This window comes from Mytilus galloprovincialis, chromosome 14 (assembly GCF_965363235.1).
Source record: "Mytilus galloprovincialis chromosome 14, xbMytGall1.hap1.1, whole genome shotgun sequence".
Taxonomy (NCBI): domain Eukaryota; kingdom Metazoa; phylum Mollusca; class Bivalvia; order Mytilida; family Mytilidae; genus Mytilus; species Mytilus galloprovincialis.
This window is the reverse complement of record NC_134851.1, coordinates 65,533,474-65,553,163: the sequence shown is the minus strand read 5'-3', so window position 1 is coordinate 65,553,163 and position 19,690 is coordinate 65,533,474. Positions and strand designations below refer to the sequence as shown.

The 19,690-nt window shown below is 34.6% G+C and overlaps 1 long non-coding RNA gene across 1 annotated transcript; it reads left to right on the top strand.

Annotated features, from left to right (window-relative positions):
• The first annotated feature begins 2,198 nt into the window (after positions 1–2,198).
• Positions 2,199–8,008, top strand: LOC143058505 (uncharacterized). Its single transcript, XR_012973093.1, has 4 exons — positions 2,199–2,240; positions 4,351–4,504; positions 5,670–5,896; positions 7,744–8,008. It is a non-coding gene; the product is annotated as an uncharacterized LOC143058505 (long non-coding RNA).
• Positions 8,009–19,690: the final 11,682 nt, after the last annotated feature.

Sequence of the window (19,690 nt, the reverse complement as noted above, 5' to 3'; positions counted from 1 at the left end):
TACAGGCTCCTGACTTGGGACAGGCACTTCGATTAGTTATATACAGAATTTAACAAATACCTTCGTACTCTTATTTTCAGCACCAAATAAAATTTATGATGGAATAAATATATTTAAAAATTTTAAAAGACAAGGAAAACGAAGAAGAAAAAATATATACAACAACAAAAAAAGCGAAAGAGGAGATGTTAGTATGGTGGCTTCATAAAGAACTGAGTAAATTTGTTTTTGTTGAACATGAGTTTAGTGTCCCTTGCATAAAACATAATAAATCATCATATAGAGACCAAGGCAGCAAATATAGTCAATAAAATCTTTTTGTATTTGCCTATGTTCTATCAATTAAAAAACCTTGATGTGAGGCATGGTTCCGGACATCAGAATTAAATGAATGAAAAATTGGCCACTGGACGTTAAGCAATTAAATACAAATCCTCACCTTTCCGTGAAGAGTTCACAATTATTTGTCATTTTAAAATTAAAAAAGTAAAAAAAATCCTCAAATGAGAGTTGAAAATACGCTATTACATTAAAAGTAAAAAATATTAAAAACATGCAGACAATTTGAAATACCATCTACATGTTTAATCCGGCACGTTTAATCAGTATACAAGCGGATTATAAACGGCTCACGGTTGAGAGAACATTTGAACTTCTACCGATTACACACTAACAGTGACAATCAACTGATTGAGGCGCGTGCCGAGAAAACATTGAATAACTTTCTTATTAAAAAAGATATAATTAAACAATTTAAAATCATGTATTTTTACCAAGTCTATTTCTATATTTCATGTCCTTTGTAGCAGTTGTATCATTCCATCAGGCCCTTAGTGCACATTTTTGTTCTTGTTGCACTAAAGAGGTCCTTTGCGATAAATCTACGGAAATTTAAGCCCCCACTTAGGTAAATAAATGGGCCTCAATAAATGATCATTTATAGAGAAGGGGTTATTTTTCTCGATGCAAACCTTATTTTCCTTCCTGAAAAAAAACCCAGCTAAACAATTTTCTATATTTTTCATTTAATCATAAACCGATGCATATTAAAAAAAAATTAAATTTAAAAACATATTTTTATGGTAAATATATCTAAATGTCAGGGTAATTTTCTTATCCAAATATTTTTTTTTTTCATTTTTTTAAAGTTAAAGTGTTATCAGTTATATATTTTGACACGTGTCTTATAGTTTAGTGATTTTCGGAAAAATTAACGAAAACCGGCACAGGCATTGTTCAATTATCATTGGTGATCTTTTATTGATTAAATTTGAATATGTGCATGCAATATCAACTTTCATCTAGATAAGAAATTTGTTTACATTGTACAACACCTCTTTTAGTCCTTGTAGTAGCATAATATAACTCATTAGTGCACTTCGGAGTCCTTAGCCGTGTTTAGACGCACCATTTTCTGCTCTTTGGTTGGATGGTTGTCTTTTTGACACATTCTCCAATTCAATCCTCCATTTTATTCAAATAGTAGTGATTCTCTTTATAATTCTGTTTGATGATTTTGCAAACAAAAACAATTCGCAGAATTAATCTAAAAAAGCAGACATTAAACTCTATCTTCTAAAAACTTTTAGCATTTAAACCTTATTGCATGACATTGAATTAATATTTTATTATCAGTATTGTAACATATTATATGACCATGGAAGTATTATATCGACAATATAATACTTCCATGGTTCAAAATACATTTAACAAGTTAGTGCGTTGATACAGGTTATATTCTACTGAAATTACTATATCCGTTATTATTACGTAATATATATATTATATAAGTCCTGTGTCCAGGTGGAAATAACGGGCCCATCCCACTGATTTCTTTAAGAAAATAAAAGGTTCCGACTCAGTTTGTCAAGTACGTGATAACTCCTTTGTGGGGTATCTGTGATGCCGCCTTCGCCTGTTCTCTTAACTGAAGCTGGTCTTATCACGCGATTAATATACATGTTTGTAGATGGTTGAACATGCCTTTAAGTGTTTGCATTTTTCATATATTGGATATACTTACAAAATGAGCGAAAGAAGGCCTCTATTTTGTTTCAATCGTATATAGTACTTGTATTTTTACGAAACAATACTAATAATTTTATTTTACTTACTAAAAGAAAAGCACGTTTCGATTTCGGCTATATTGGTAATAATGCTAAGAATAAAAATATTTATGACGTTTTTTTTTTCTTTTCAGATGATGATGAATTTAATCATCTATCTCATTTTGTTAAACGGTAAGTTATTTCTTAATTTATTTATAATGAAGATATCTCAAATTAAGATAATCTATATTAATATCAGCAAATCAACAACAAAAAACAGACATTTCATAGTCAAGACACAATTTTCTGTAATGAAGACCCATTGGTGGCCTTCGGCTGTTTCTGCTGTTTAGTCGGGTTATTGTCTCTTGAAACATTCCCCATTTCAATTCACAATTTGACAGTCCGTTTATTGATTAGTTCATGGTCGTTATTTAGTGTATGGAGATAAATTATCGTAGTATAAGAATAACTGATGGCAGTCAAATATAGCTAAAGGATTGTGAAAGATCTGGTATTGGATCGTGACCACAACGTAGCTTAACACAATTCAAACTTGTTTTAAAATGTTTTGATATCAAATACAAACAACTTGAAGCATCAACATAGACAATAATAGTGCATTGACTTGACATATCAACGATATAAGGATGAGGCTTAGAAACGGGGAAATGCGAGGCTGTGCCGAGCATTTTCCCCGTTTCGGGCCGAATCCTTATATCGTTGATATGTCAAGTCAATACACTATTATTGTCTTTATACTGCAATCTAAAAAACATTTTCAATTGTTGTTTATTGTGTTAATGTTATTTATTTGATTTAAATATTGGGAAAAATCCCCCTTTAAAAAGGCCTCATATCACACAGACGGAGAAATATAAAACACGATGAAATGTACATCATTACCGCAATCAATGATGAACGAATTCGTTGCAGACTAAAATTTCATCAATAAACATAAAACTTAATGATTTATAGGTTGCAAACAAAAAAATATTAATAAGTGAAATATGTTTTCCCAAAAATTTCAAAAGAAACAAGTTTGAGTCGTTAAACGCATCGTTGTTTACATTGGAAACAAGAACAGGTTGAAGAGGTCGTATGAATAATTAAATATAATTTCGACAATTTCTATTTAAATATTCATGAGGAAAAGTGATATCAGGTCAGTGACCGTATATGGCACAGAAATATACAGTCAACGCATTTTGACTGCTCAAATAGAACGAGTGCAGTATAAATACTTATCAGTGGTGCTCAAATGCAAGTTGTCAAATGTCAAATCAAATCACGACGAATTTGTACTTACATGAGAAACACTACGAACATTAGATTATTAGCACGAAAGAACACCTAACCTTTGCTATGGCATTCTTGGTTTTATTTTTCAATTTTGATATTGATTATCCCTTTTTTTATTCAGAAGTCTCATTGTTGAAAGGCCTTACGGTGACATATGATTGTTAATGTATGTGTCATTTGGTCTCTTGTAAAAGGTTGGTCTTATTGGCAATCATATAACATCTTCTTTCTTATATTTTTTAAACGCTCTAAACTTCCTTTTAATGATAAACAAAATTGATTGATTGTTGGTGTTTAATTCAACTTTCAACAACATAAGCTTTATTACAGACGCTTAGTTTGTTAATGGAGGAAGCCAGGGTGCCTGGAGAGAATCATCGACCTTCGGTAGTAAAACTCAAGATCTGTCACTGAAATAAACTATTACCTGATTTACCTGATTGACATATTACACACGTTCCCAATATTCATGCTTTTTTATTGATTATTTACTATAATGCGACAATCGGTAAACTACGGCTTCAAAACACGACAATCAATGAACTGCCATATTTTTACTTCATAACAGACAGAGAGAGAAAACAATTACGATTATGCGATATTTTCACGTAAAAAAATGATAAAATCGTGTATATAAGACTAAGTTTATGATATATACATGCATTGGTTCAAGAATTCTATTGTAAATAAACAGTATTTTTCACCACTCCCTCGTTTCATTTGACTTTAAGATTGAAGTCGAACACACCTGCCACATTGGGGTTTAACTGACAACCTCAGCGTTGGTGTGATTACAGTAGATGAACAACTTAGTTCCTTTGGTATCAGAGAGAGACCCTGAATAATTGTTAGATAACATGTTTGATGTTGTGGATGAAATTAATTGTTGCGGGAGTTTTTTGCATTGCTTTTAGAATATAAAGCCAATTCGATATTTTTCACAATGTGACTTGAGGTAACTATTACTTGAAATATGATGAGAATATATTTATGGTTTTAGGATATCAGGTTATTGCGGGAGATATTACACTATACACGACACCTGTGACGTGGGAAACTGCTTTGACCGTCTGCAATAGTCAAGGACAAAATCTTGTACAGATTTATAGAGAAGCCAAGAATCACCTTCTCAAAGAACATCTATCGTCCCACTTGTAACTATTGTCATTATTATATAATTTTTATATGATTTGCATATTAGGGATATGAATGGTCGAGAACGGATCACCAATACCTCCCACTTTTAAGATACTATTGCTTGAATCAACCCATTGCTATTTAATACGAGTCCAGGTCTGATAATTAGGCCCGTATTGAAAATGAGATTATCAAAAATATGTAATATACAAATAATTGTATCGATGAAATAAAATACATTTTGAGAATAAGATTAAAAAAAAAAGGTGTGCCTGTTTTCTTCCGATCCATTTACGTTTGCATAGTATCTAACATTACTTTATTCTATTACAAAGATTGCATTATAATATAGCAATCTATTTTGATTCAATTCCATATACAATTTACAACTTATTACTTACATGACTTAGTTAAACTTAAATAGTATATTTTGTGTATTACAACAGTTGCTGTATTTATAACAGTTACTGTATTACACCACTATCTAATTGTGAACATTCTTGCATATATCTATTTCGTCCAAAACATGCATGAAATATTTTTCATTGGACATTAAGCAACCAACAATCAATCAATGATTCTTGCGTGTACATCTTATCTACAATGTATAATGGAAAAATCTATGCAATTGAATCATGAAATGGATGAATAATCTACATTTAAATATTTTACTTTTTGATATAGGTGTTTTTGCGATTCTTCAGTTTAAGTTTCCAATATTCAGAACAAGTCGCAACACTTGGACCTTGTCGTCATATCATTAATAATTTACGCATGATAACAAATCAATCACACTCAGAATCAGATATCAACCAATCAAAACGATGGATTCGGTGTAGCGATAACAAAGTTTGAACGCCGAGTATTGAGTAAAAGTGACCGAGGCTCCGGAGGGGAAAACTCGTTAAGGGAGCAGTACCACTTTACTTCAAAGGGATAGGGTAATGGTTTTTCCTGGGTCCGATTTTTTTTTAACGCTATCAATCAAATTATGTTTTTCAATATTAAGCATTATACGATATGGGAAAATCTGGATTCAGAATATTTTCTTGGGTTGCCTGACCAAGATATTTTTATTCATTATTATTTTAATATTTTTAGAAAAAAACCAATAACCCCCTTCCCTTTTTGAAGTTAAAGGATCGTTCCCTTGTCTAGCTTCATCTTGGTCTTTTGTTTCAGGGGAATGCACATCTGGATAGGACTGTATGCTCCAAATCCAAGTGATAATACTAATCGCATATGGTCAGATGACGGATCGTCGCCAATTTATGAGAATTGGTCCTCATCAAAAACGGAAGGTGCTGGGTATCTATGTACTTATACCGTTGTACAGAATACGGGACTGGAATGGAATTTGGCAGATTGTGATACTGAGAAGAAGTCGTTTATGTGCGAAGAAGACAAACGTATTATTTTATTTAAGAATTAAATGCTTCTTTTTGTAAATATTTTGGGGTGTTAAAGCGTTGACCGAAGTACATTTTTATGAAGCGTGGAAGCACTTCATTCATAAAATGTGCGCACTATCAACGCTTTCACCACCCTTTAAAATACTTCAATTTACCTGTGCACTTTATTGTGGAAGCTCGTGTCATCATGAATGTTACATTTCATTTGAAATTAAGGTTGATTTCAGAATGACACGAGATGGCTGTTACCCAATTTAAATAGCAGCGTATTGTAATGAACCATATATGTAAATGTAATTTATTAAACAGTATTGCACTAGCTCTATTTGATATATTTGTTCTATAAGATCTTATTTTCTAGAAAATTTCTAAATCATAACTTATAAAAACACTGGAAATAATGTAGGTTGTATTTTTTTTTTCCTTCAAAAGACAGAACACAGAGACACTATAAACATCACTTAGTAAAACCATAAATTATGACTGCAAAATTTATCAATATGTCATGGATATTTTATGATATGTAAGGGAACAACCATTTAACTTCAAAGGGGGGATGGGGGGGGGGGGGGCGAAAAAATCATTTAGTTTTTGGACGCTATCAAATTATTTTTTTCAAAATTTTACACTATAAGGTATGGGGGAAATCTGCATTCAGAAATTTTTTTTTGTCATCTGCTTGACCAGAAGATTTTTTTCCATCAAATTGGGGATCAGATTATTTATTTTTAGGAAAAACCCATAACCCTCTCCCCACCCCCTCCTTTGAAGTTAAATTGTCGTTCCCTAATGGTTTTCTAGTTGATAGAAGACTGATTCTGGGTCCTTTATCTGTTTGGCTCTGCTATACCCGTATGTTGCAAGGTTAATAACCAGCCTAGATAAATTGTTCCCCTCTTACAGTTCTCTTCAATAAGCTTTATTTTTTAAATGATATAATATATATATTTATTAAAGAAATATACATAGGTTTAACATTTGTGCATTAGTGAAGTAATGTTGGTTTTATTTAACGTATTTTATTCAGTTAATATATATAACACTAAAAATATAAGCGTGGTGCGTCGAAAACAGTTTTTTATATAGACTAGACCGTTGGTTTTCCCGTTTGAATGGTTTTACACTAGTAATTTTGGGGCCCTTTATATTTTGTTGTTCGGTGTGAGCCAAGGCTCCGTGTTGAAGGCCGTACATTGACCTATAATGATATACTTTTATAAATTGTTATTTTGATGGAGAGTTGTCTCATTGGCACTCACACCACATCTTCCTATATCTAATTATAGATTCACCTTCAACATGAACGATTAAACCCAACAATGTGAAGACAAAGGATGTTCAAGTACGTGAATATGTCAAGTGCTATATATTGGCCAATAAGGACATCAAAAGTAAAACCAAAGCCATATTTCATATTTGCCCCACGGAGTTAGATTCTTAGTGTCCTAATGCTTCCTAAACATCTTCAGAAAAGTAAATAAACATAGTTACATGTATGCTATAAGGGAGGTACCATTTGTTTCTTGTTTTTTTTTGGGGGGGGGGGGGGGGGGCTTGGATGAAAAATGTTGTCCATCCTTTTTTTAAGTTGTAATCTCTGTCCTTGGTTTTTTATTTTTCACTCTTTTCGGTCCTGTCTATTTTATTTTATTTTGCAATGCGACTCATCCTGCCTTTTTTTTTTACTCAAAACACCTGTCCTGCCTAATTTTTTTAAAAATTTCATCCTAAAAGCACAACCCACCTTCACCCTAGAAATCAAATGGTATCTCCCTAAATCATTTAGTACCGGATCACTGACAACTGAGCTCGATTTCGCTGATTTCGTATAAAATCTGTTTCAGGTATTTGCACTACTGGTGTTTACTATACTTTTACTAAATGGCACTATGGGAGTTTTACCGGTAATCGTTTTATCTCACCGGCAACAGCGCAAGACTGTACTAACGCTTGCGAATCGATAATAGGAAATAATGGTGTTTGCTGGGGATTCGTATTGCGTGTGACGTCAAATCCAATGGTATGTCGTACCTATGATGACACTGATGATCCTTACTACAACATTATCAATCAAAAAGCTTCTGAAAACCATTATAACTACATCCGCAACTGTAACTCAACAAGTAATTATATATAACTTAAGTATTTTTTTATGCATTTGCAGTAATTCTGTTCTGGAATTTTTTTTAACTTTTTTTCTCTTTTCCTTATAAATCTGGCTCATTATTCTTTATTCATTATATTTTATCTCCCCGTTATTCTTTTTTTTTATGTGGCTATTTTTTTCTATTATCATTTTGGTCATTTATTCTGCACTTTTTACCAAGTATCCTCTTGTCTGTAATACCCATCCTGACCTTTATGTAATCTATTTCTTTTATTTCTTTTTATCCTTTTAATCCTCCTTTTCTTTTTATTCATCTTTATTGATTGCGTCTTCTTCCTTTTATTTAGATTTATATATATATATAAAAGCGAGTGGTACAAAACTCGTTTGTCGAAGACAAATTGGTAACTCCATGACAACAGAAAAAAGTTAATAAAAAAGACAATAAACACTCTATATAACACACTGTAGCAAACTAAAGACTGGGAAAACGAAACCTTAACAAAATTGGGGGTGAGCTCAGGTGCTCCGCGGAAGGGAGAACATGTCCTGTTCATAATGTATAAAAGAAGATATAACATGAACAAGTACATTGACATCGATTATTAAATATGTCTTTCCCTCAGTTTAAGGTGGTACCTAACACTACAGGGAGATAACTCTGTAAAATCAGCGAAACGTTTTAATTACACATGCACGTTGTATTGTTAAGGAAATATTAAGCTTCTCAATGATCAAAATTATTGTTATATATGCTACTATATATTTAACCAAATTGCAATATATCTAACCAAATTTTTCCGATAAAAGGCTTGGTTAAAACTTTTCAAAATTTTTATATTTTTGTCAAAGAGTCAAAGTAAATATTTTGTCATAATTTTATGAAATTGGAACGAGCCTAATTAATTTGAGTCAAGGTTTTTGGTATCACCTTAACATGGAATCTTATTGTGTTGTAGGGGGCCTTGTTGGCCAAGTGGTCTGAGTAGTTCTAAAACTGTAATTACTAGCCAGTCAACACCGAGGTTGTGAGTTCGAACCTCGCTCGTGCGGGTGCACTCGATTCCAATCTTAATTGACTAGGATTGTCAATTTTTCTATCGAAGGTCGGCCGTTTTCTCCGGGCACTCCGACTTCCTCAAGCAATAAAAACTGCCCAAAATGTGGCGCTTAAAAGTGGCGTTAAAACAGCAACAATCAATCAATAAATAGTGGTTGCATTTTTACATTCAAAACTTTAAAAGTGACCTAGGATAAAGCTAAGACTAAACCAGCCATGGCAATAAATACTGACTAGGTCTATAATTGTTGGTTTTTCCCGTCCATTTGCATGACGCATGATGCATGCAAAGCAGAAAACATTTTCCTTTCGATGCATCCCGTCTTGTTCCTTTTTGAGTATTTGTTATGTTACCTTGATCTGTCCCTTCTTGATGGATTTGCATGATTTTAAAATCTGCAAACAACTGTAGCTTTAATTTGTCCTGATTGACCTTATCCTTGGACATGCAATTATTTGTTTCATTCTATCTTTTGAAAAACATTTAAACCAAATAATTCTTCTAATGTAATTGTCTTCAAAGGTCCGAAAGTTTCATGATTGCAATTTTTTGGTTGACCTTCATAGTATGTCTGTGTCACAGACTATTCTGTTGACCCAGTAGTCATTTTGTTCTCTTTTTTATAACATACAAATACACTTGGTTTCAATATGCATATTAAAACTTTTACTGCTTTTGAAGCAAACTCTCAAGAATTACACGATTTTTAATAGATAGCTCGAGATTGCAAGGTCTGTCTTGTTTTTCTGTATACTCTATGGACATATGAATGTTTTTTTTTTATCGTTTTCTAATTGTTGAGGTGTTACCTTTTTTTCTCATCACTTGGCGTCCGTCGTTAACTTTTACAAAAATCTTCTCCTCTTCAACTACGGGGCCAAAGTTCACCAAACTTAGCCACAATCATCATAGGGGTATCTAGTTTAAAAAATGTGTCCGATGACCCGGCCCACCAACCAAGATGGCCGCCATGGCTAAAAATAGAACATAGGGGTAATCAGATTGAGATCTTTTCAGATGAATCAGACAACCCGTTCTTGGGTTGGTGCCCTGAATTGGTAATTCTACGGAAATTTTGCCGTTTTTGGTTATTATCTTGAATATTATTATATATAGAGATAAACTGTAAACAGCAAAAGTAAGATCTACAAATAAGTCAAATGACCAAAATTGTCAGTTGACCACTTGAGGAGTAATTGCCCTTTATAGTAAATTTTTCATAAATTGTTGTGATCTTTTACAAAAATCTTGTCCTCTGAAACTACTGAGACAAATTTAACCAAACTTTGCCACAATCATCATTAGGGTATCTATGTTAAAATAATATGTCCGATGACACTGCTCGCGAACCAAGATGGCCGACATGGCTAAACATAGAACATAGGGGTAAATTTCAGTTTTGGCTCATATCTCTGAAACCAGAGCATTTAGAGCAAATATGATGAAGGTAAAATTGTTCATTAGGTCAAGATCTATCTGCCCTGAAATTTCAGACCAATCAGGCAAGCCATTGTTGGGTTGCTATCCCTGAATTGGTAATTTTTTAAAAATTTTGCCGTTTTTGGTTATCATCTTCAATAATATCATATATAGAGATAAACTGTAAACAGCAATAATTTACAGCAAAGTAAGATCTACAAATAATGCAACATGACCAAAATGTCAATTGACCCCTTAAGGAGGCTCAAGGGTCTAAAAATTTCAGAAAAAAATAAACATTTGTTTTTCATTACAAATTTTATTTATTACCTTTTTTTGTTGTTACATGTACTTTATCATATGGTACAAAAATCATTCAAAACTATCAATTCGTGTTGGCCCCAGATGACTTTTAAAATGTATACATCATTTAAAAGTTCCGAATTATCTCCCTTTGGTGGAAAAATGCCATTTTTTTGCTTTAAAATTGAAATATCTTTTTAAACTCATCGGTGACCTATATTTTTTAATATAATTTCCATATAAACTGTACTTAAACTAAATTACTGTAAAATTTGAGCGATTTCTGTAATAAATTTCTATTTTTTTTTTCAATATTATCTTTATTCCTCCTATTACTTTAACAGAAAAAAAAACACCTTTACAAAAATGTATGCTTCTTTCGAAGGCAGATTGTGAGCGCAAATGAACGGTGACCCCACTTTTTTATTGTATTTTTGTATTAACTACAAGATAAAGTTCATTTATAGAAAAATATAGAGAAATCCTATATAAATGATTTAGACCCGCGAACCCCCTTAAGGAGTTATTTCCCTTTATAGTCAATTTTTAACAATTTTCATAAATTTGTAAATTTTTGTAATTTATTACAAAATATTTCCTCTGAAACTACTGGGCATAGTTCATTATGGATAGAGATAATTGTAAGCAGCAAGAATGTTCAGTAAAGTAAAATCTACAAACACATCACCATCACCAAAACACAATTATGTCATGAATCCATCTTTGTCCTTTGTTTGATATGCACATAGACCAAGGTGAGCGACACAGGCTCTTTAGTGCCTCTAGTTCTTCAAATTGCAGTTTGCAATTCGTCGTTTTTTAATTTAATGCATTTTGGGTAATATCTTCAAAAGAGTACATCAAAACGTTGTGATTGTTTTCAAACGTTATAAACAATAGGAATTCAACAAATTGCGTACGCTTTTCTCATTTTGGTCTACGAACAAAGAGATTACCCATAGTCCTTCAGATACTGAAAAGGCGAATTGAATCTCGATTGTTGTTTACGAAAATTGAATGACACGTCAAATTAACTTGTTAACTGATATACTGTATTTTTAAATAAAAACTTACAAATAATTTTACAGTACACGTACGTAGTCAGTGTCCAGCGTGTTTTCCAACCACAGAAGACCCCACCACTGAAGTGCAAACAACGACAGAAGACCACACCACTGAAGAACACACAACGACAAAACACCACACCACTGGTGTACACACAACGACAGAAGTAGGTGAGATGACAACAGAAGACCGAACAACAACAAAAAAAGATGATACGACAGCAGAATACAGAACAACAGAGACTACTCTCAAAAATGAGATGACAACAGAAGACCATGCAACAGCTATGGGAGATGATAAGACAACTGAAGACCTAACAACAGAAACAACAAAAGAAAATCCGATGACAACAGAAAAGGGAACAACAACAATGAAAGATGAGACGTCTACAGGAATGAAACCAACACAGACAACAATAGAAGTTGTAACTATCATTGGCAATCCAGCAAGCCCTGGAGGAGGTACCAATTAGGATTTCAGATTCATTCATTTAAATCCATTTTTTTTTTTAATTTAACGATTATATAATTAAAATGTCTTCGGTAAAGAGAAACACAATCAAGTTAAAGAGAAAGAATATGCTGTATGTTAAAAATGGAGCGGGCTAGGTTAAATTTGTATCTTCTGAGTCAGTACAGCTAAAAATGACCGACAGGAAACAATGACTTGTTACCAGGTATAAACATATCACTATATATATATAACTCGTCTAAACATCAACCCAACAGTGTTAGATCTGTAAATTTGCTTTCGTAAATATATATTTATAAACAAGTCTCAATTGAAAACAACGTTCAAACCTATGATTGCGTTGGATAAAAACTGCAATGTTTATACGTGTGCATGTAAAACAAATTTCTTGGAAGAGGGGTCTAAATACAGCAGAAACAACATTTTCCAAAAGAACAAAAAAGTGAAAAGTATATTTAAGAAAACGCATTTTACTAACAGGTCGAACAACTGATGTTTTTAAACCATGCTGACTGCCATTGACGATTGCCAAATAAATTGATCACGAGATGTAACATTTTAAAATTTAATACCAAATAGAAAACAATCCGAATTTCGACAATGCGTTTGTTTTAACGTAAAAATAAGAACCTATTCTTCGATGACGTTGTATACGACGATTGACCTAGGGTCAACCGATCTAATTCATTCTTGAAAAACAAACTCGAAATTGGTGTATTGCATAAAAAATAAAAGTCCTATTTCATATATAAAAAAAAGTTTCAAAACTATATGAAGGGCCTCGGTGGCCGAGTGATCTAAGTAATTACTACTGTAATAACTAGCCAGTCAACACTGAGGTTGTGAGTTCGATCCCTGCTCTTGCAGATGCACTAGACTCCAATCTTAATTGAATAGGATTGTCAGTTTTCCTATCGAAGGTTGTTGGTTTTCTCCGGGCACTCCAGCTTCCTCCACCAATAAAAATTGGCCGCCATGATATAGCCCAAAAGCGGTGCTTAAAAGTGGCGTTTAAAACACAGAAAATCAATAACAAAAATCTAAACTATATATATATATATATATGTTGTACGTAATATCAGATCAGATACTATACATAAATTCAAAGTCCAGGAAATGTTTAGTTTTTTTAATGATATCGTCTATTTTCAGGCATTTCTCCTTATTGTACATGTACTTGTCAGAATGTAACAACCACATTATCATTGGAGGAGAGTATTCAGGAGATAGTGAACAATATTAAAGTAGATAAACGAAAAATGTCATCTCACACTAGAAAACTTACATCTGCTAAAGACTCTCGACCATCCTCGGCTAGTATTGGATACTTCGGAATAGTAATGCTGTCGACAACATTTGGTATACTGGTGTTTCTAGATTTTCATAGATTGATTGACAAATGTTGTACTATTTTCAAATCCAAGAAAGATCAGCATATTATATGCTGAGACTAAACCATATGTGTAGTAGTATGTAGTTACATGCTTGACTCATGATGTGTTGACAAAGACTGCAAATGTATACTTTTAGCTGTAAAATTAGTTATAAATTGTGTCCATAATTTTTGTCTATGGACGATTACACTTTTGTCATTCTATAAAATGCACTTTGAAGTTTGTGTAAAGGAGGATAACCTCCGGAATAATCAGTGCATAACTTTGTAGCTTTTAAATCAACGATATTCCAAAACAGATAATGTGCGAGCGACCAATGTTCATTTCCTGGTGATGTGTATTAAAGAAAAATTTGTAAGCTTCATTCATGCGAATAACCTGAGATCACCCCAGTTGTTTATGGGATAAGTGTTGCTCACTTTTAGCTTTATATGATGTGTTTCACTTTATTCCCCTTTAAAAGTGTCCTGTACCAAGTCAGGAAGATGGTCATTGTTATATTATTGTTCGTTTCTCTGTGTGTTGTATTTTAACGTTGAGTCGTTTGTGTTTTCTCTTGTTTTTGAGATATTGAGATAAGACGTGGCACGGTACTTGTCTATCCCAAATTCTTGTATTTGGTTTTCATGTTATATTTGTTATTCTCGTGGTGTTTTGTCTGATGATTGGTCAGTTTCTGTGCGTGTTGCGTTTCGGTGTTGTGTCGTTGTTCTCTTATATTTAATGCGTTTCGCTCGGTTTTGGTTTGTTACCCCGATTTTGTTTTTTGTCCATGGATTTATGAGTTTTGAACAGCGGTATACTACTGTTGCCTTTATTCATGTACTATTGTTTTATGGGTTTGTATTTTTTTTTCTATTTTAGCCGTAGCGTTGTCTGTTTTATTTTCGACATATGAGTTTGAAAATCGTTTTTGGTATCTTTTGCCATTCTCTTTCTAGAAAATTACATGATTGTTTCATGTACTTCTACTTCGCTATAGATTAGTGCACACTTTTGTACAATAACTTGTGTTGTGTAAATACCATATACGTTGGAACAGTGAAAGCTGAATGCTAATAAATGTTCATATTATAGATCACTACATACCGTCATGCTCTGTACTCTTAAATAAAAAATATAGAAGCCAAGCTTAATATTGTGTACGCGTCTTGTTTAAAAATACTCACCAGTGACGCTCTAATCAAAATTTTAAAAGGATAAATAAAGTACGAAATTGAAGAGTATTTAAGACCCAAACTTCCGAAAGGTTATGACCATTTTATTTTCCAACCTCGTCGTTGTATTTTACATGCTGCTAATACTAACTTAGGCATTACAATTTATTACCAAATTATGACATGGTGCACTATACGCCATTATGCAAGGACATTACAAAGAAAACGATGTCTTTAGCAACTTGTGGATGAAGACAAAAGTTGTTTTTGTGGATTTTTGCAGGTCTTGTGTTCCGTGTATTTTTGTTATCATTTTTTTTTTGGCGAAGTTTCAAGTGATTTTTTCAGGCGAACATAAGGAACAGATCAGAACAAATTCGTCCGTTTTTAAACTACAGTCTGACTGTTTTGAAGACTGATGTTTATCTTTTCGTCGTTTACGGTTCTTTTGCCATGATATTTGCTCGTTTCTTTTTGACTTACGACATTTGATTTTCTTTATAGTATTTTCCACTTGTTTTTGACGTTCGCTGTGTTTGTTTACGCATTTCCTGGGTCGGAGGCCTGGAGTTCGGTGGTTGTCGTTTGTTGGTGTTGTTTGTTGATATTTCTCGTTTCTCATTTTTTGTATAGATTGACAGTTTTTTGTATAGATTAAACCGTTTTTTGTATAGATTGACCGTTGGTTTATGAGCTGGTCGTTCAAAGGAACATGTTTTATGGCTTGTTATTTGGTGTAGACCGGGGCTCCGCGTTTGGGGTCCTGGTCCTGAGCTATGGTGGTTTACTTTGCAAATTGTGACTGGGATAGATAGTTGTCTAATGGGCACTTACACCACCTATTCTTTTATCTAAGTTATTGTAAATCATTATATATCATTGTTTAGCTTTTCTTGTATGATACCTGGAAGCGCTTTAATTGTACGTGTTCCTGTTAAAGACCGTACATGACAATATAACTCATTGATTTTAAATTACGTCAGGTTTTGTACCGAAAGATAAGGTTTATGTTTCAACGACTACTTGACAGTCATACTCTTCGTTTGTCAAGCAACATTTTGATTGGCATAAATTGTTGATATTACCTTGTAAACATCAAAGGAATGCTGATCCAATTCCATCATCAGGTGGAATCCTCCTTCCTTGGCTGTTTCGACGCTATTCCACAACAACCTCCAGAGGTGCGCCGGCTCAGGTGATCAATCTGAATCTTGAACTGGATGGCCTACACGGCTCCGATGTCTCAGCTGATGTCATTGATGTTCTTCTGTAACTGAATGCTGTTCTGTATATCTATATCTGTCCATCATCTACACAATAACTGTTCATTGTTCTATCACTTTGCACTTTTCCACACTTCGTCTCTTTTCCTCAAAATCCACTGTGATGCCACTGCTGCTTCTCTACACACTTCTGTAATCAGTTTCTTCCTCTCTGCTCCTATCACTCTCAAGGTCCTAAGTGCCCGCCACATTGACTGTCCTGCAAAGCCCCTGCATCCGACTTCTATTGCCATGCACCACGTCCTCCATCCCCGCTGTTTGCAATCCTCTAATAGCTGCTGGTATTTTGCCATCTTTCTTTCATAAGCTTCCTCTATTATGTCTTCCCATGGTACTGTTAGTTCCAGCAATACCGCCTGCCTAGTTCCCTGTGACCAAATGACTATATCAGGTCTTAGCGATGTTGCTGCTATTTCTGCTGGGAAACTCATGCGTTCATGTATGTCTGCTGTCATCTGCCAGTCTGATGCTGTTCCAAGTATCCCTAAACCTTCTGCCTGGTTGTCTTTCTTTTCTCCAGCCCTCACAAAATTTACAAATGTGATGTTCTTCTGCATCTTTCTCTTCTTTCTCCTGGTGGTATCCAACTTTGCTGCTATGGTTTTCAATACACTGTCATGCCTCCATGTATATCTTCCATCTTTCAGTGCGACTGGACATGCTGACAACACATGCTGTAGAGATGCTGGTTTGTCTTTGCATAAGGTGCATGTTGGGTCTTCTATCAACCCCCAGGTATAGAGGTTTGATGGGCTTGGTAAAACATCATACACTGATCTTAGGAGAAAACTCAATCTGTATCCCTCCATACTCCAAATCTCGCTCCAGGTCAAAGCCCTCCTTCTAGCTGCTTGCCAATTTAACCAACTACCCTGCTGTTTCATTCCTACTGCCTTAACATTCCTACTCTCTTCTTCCATCTGTCGTATTTTCTGTTGCACCAGTTCCATCCGTCCCTTCTCATTTGCTGTATCCCACCTTGGTTTTGTTGTCATACCAAATCCCTGTCTACCAACTGCTGTTACACCAACGATGACACTGTGCTTTAGTCTGGTCTCAGCTTCCTTAACTGCTTCCTCTGCTTTCCATTTTCTTCCTGTCCTGATCTTTACTTTGGCTCCTCTCACTTTAGCATCTTTGCTGTCTCTCAACGTCATAACCTGTCTTGTCTTTGTAACTTTATACTCTTCTGTCAATGCCTTCATTGGAAATTGTAGCTTTGTTCCTGTGCTGTACAATCCAATGCTGCTGAAACTTCTTGGCACACCCAACCATCTTCTTAGGCATGCACTGATCTTTCTCTCTCCACTTTGGACAATGGGAACTCGTAAACTAGTAATGGCCACAGTATCCTTGGTAAGACCCCATGTTGATATATCCAGGCCTTATATCTTCCTGGGAGCCCACTTTTGTCTATCTTCGTCAGCCATTCTACCAGTTGCACTTGAACTTCACCCATGTTTACCATATCTGCTAGTGTTGCATCAAACTTTTTACCTAGGCATTTCACTGGTTTCTCTCCAACTGTTGGTATCTTTTCACCTGCTAACTCAAATGTCTCATCTTGCACTTTGCCTTTCCTCACATTCAAACTTCTAGATTTACTTGGTTTGAACTTCATTCTGGCCCACTTAATCATCCTTTCCAATTCCTCTAAAGTCCATATTCCCTCTATGACTGTTTTGTCTGTCACTGTCATATCATCCATAAAAGCTCTTACTATTGGTTGCCTGACCCCTGATGACAATAATGGTCCTCTACTTGGTTTTTCTACTGATTTTACAATTAAGTTCATTGCTGCTGCAAACAGGACTACTGATACTGTACACCCCGTTAGTATTCCAACTTCAAGTATCTGCCAAGCTGTGTTGAAGTCTCCAGCTGTGAACCTCATTTCAATCTTGTCAAAATACTCTCGCAGCATAGTTCTGATAGTAGGTGGAACATGATACCTCTCCAATGTCAGGTCTACTAGTTTGTGAGGTATGGACCCATAAGCATTAGCCAGATCTAGCCAAAACACTGCTAAGTCACTTGTCTTCTCCTTTGCTTCTCTTAAAATCTGTGTAATAACGCTGGTGTGTTCGATGCAACCAGATACTTCAGGCATGCCTCCTTTCTGGACTGCGATGTCTATATATTCGTTGCCAAGCAGGTACCACGTCGTTCTTCTTGCTACAACTGCCAGGAATATCTTCCCCTCAATGTTCAATAGGGAGATGGTTCTAAACTGTTCAATTTTCCTGGAGTTCTCTTCTTTTGGTATAAAACATCCTTCTGCCTTGTACCATGACTCTGTCATCTTTCTCCTTCTCCAAATTACTTTGAATAGCTTCCACAACCTTCTGATCAGTCTGGGACAGTTCTTATATACCCTATATGAAATACCATTTGGTCCTGGTGCTGACCCTGCTCTTGCCTTTCTCACTACGTCCTGCACTTCTTGGAACTTCAGGTCTGACTCATCAAATTGTGATTTCGGCTCCTCTGGTGTTAACAATTTCTCACATTCTTCCAGGTCTTCTCCTCGTCTCTCATCACTGTGGGTCTTACTGAGATGTTCTTCCACTTCTTCCCTCGAGTTTTCCAGTTTACCAGATCCTCTCGTTCCAAATAATCGCTTCATATACTGAAATGGGTTTGCTGTAAATGTTTCTCTTTCCTTTGCCTTTTTCTTTCTATCTCTTCTATGAGCTTCTGCTCTTGTAAGTGTCTTAAGTTTCTCCCTAGTTTCCTTTCTGAACTGCTGTAATGGTAACCTTTCATTCTCATTGGCGACTTTGTACCTTTTCTTTAACCTTCTCAAGTCTCCTTTCAATTCCTTGATCTTCTTCTGTATCCGCACTACTGGACGAAAAAACAACTGTCCATACCAGTAACAGTCGTTGTACGACTGTCTTAGTCTGTGAAAGACAAGTAACGACTGTCAAATCTGTCATATTTCGTTGCAACAGTTGATTTATGTCGGTCCCAACTTTTTTACGGGTTGTGAAAGTCAAAAAATGCTACCATCAGTCATTTCAGAACTGTCCCAGTGGTTTACGGTGTTGTCACAGTCAAACCCTATTTATTACAGTCTTTCTAATAGTTGTGACAGTTGCATAATGTCCGTCCCAACCTTTTAATAGTTGGGACAGTTAAAATTTGTTTGTGTCAACTTTTCAGACGTTGATGCAGTCAAAAAATGTTTGTCACAACGATTTTAGAGTTGGGACAGTCGTTAAAATGTTTGTTACAACTTTTAAAAGGTTGACACAGTCATTAAATGTTTATTACAACTTATAAAAGGTTGACACAGTCGTTAAATGTTTAAAACAAACACTGTATAGGTTGATACAGTCGGTAAATGTTTTTAATGCAAATATTTTAGCGTAACGGTAGTCGATCAGCGTAAAAAAAAATCACGTCTCACCCGGCTCTCAAGATTTTATTTAGTTGTGAAATAGTCCATAACTTATACTATTATCGTCTATTGTGCGATTGTAAACTTGTTTTGCTGTTTATTCATTTATTTTGCGATCGTTGTTTGTC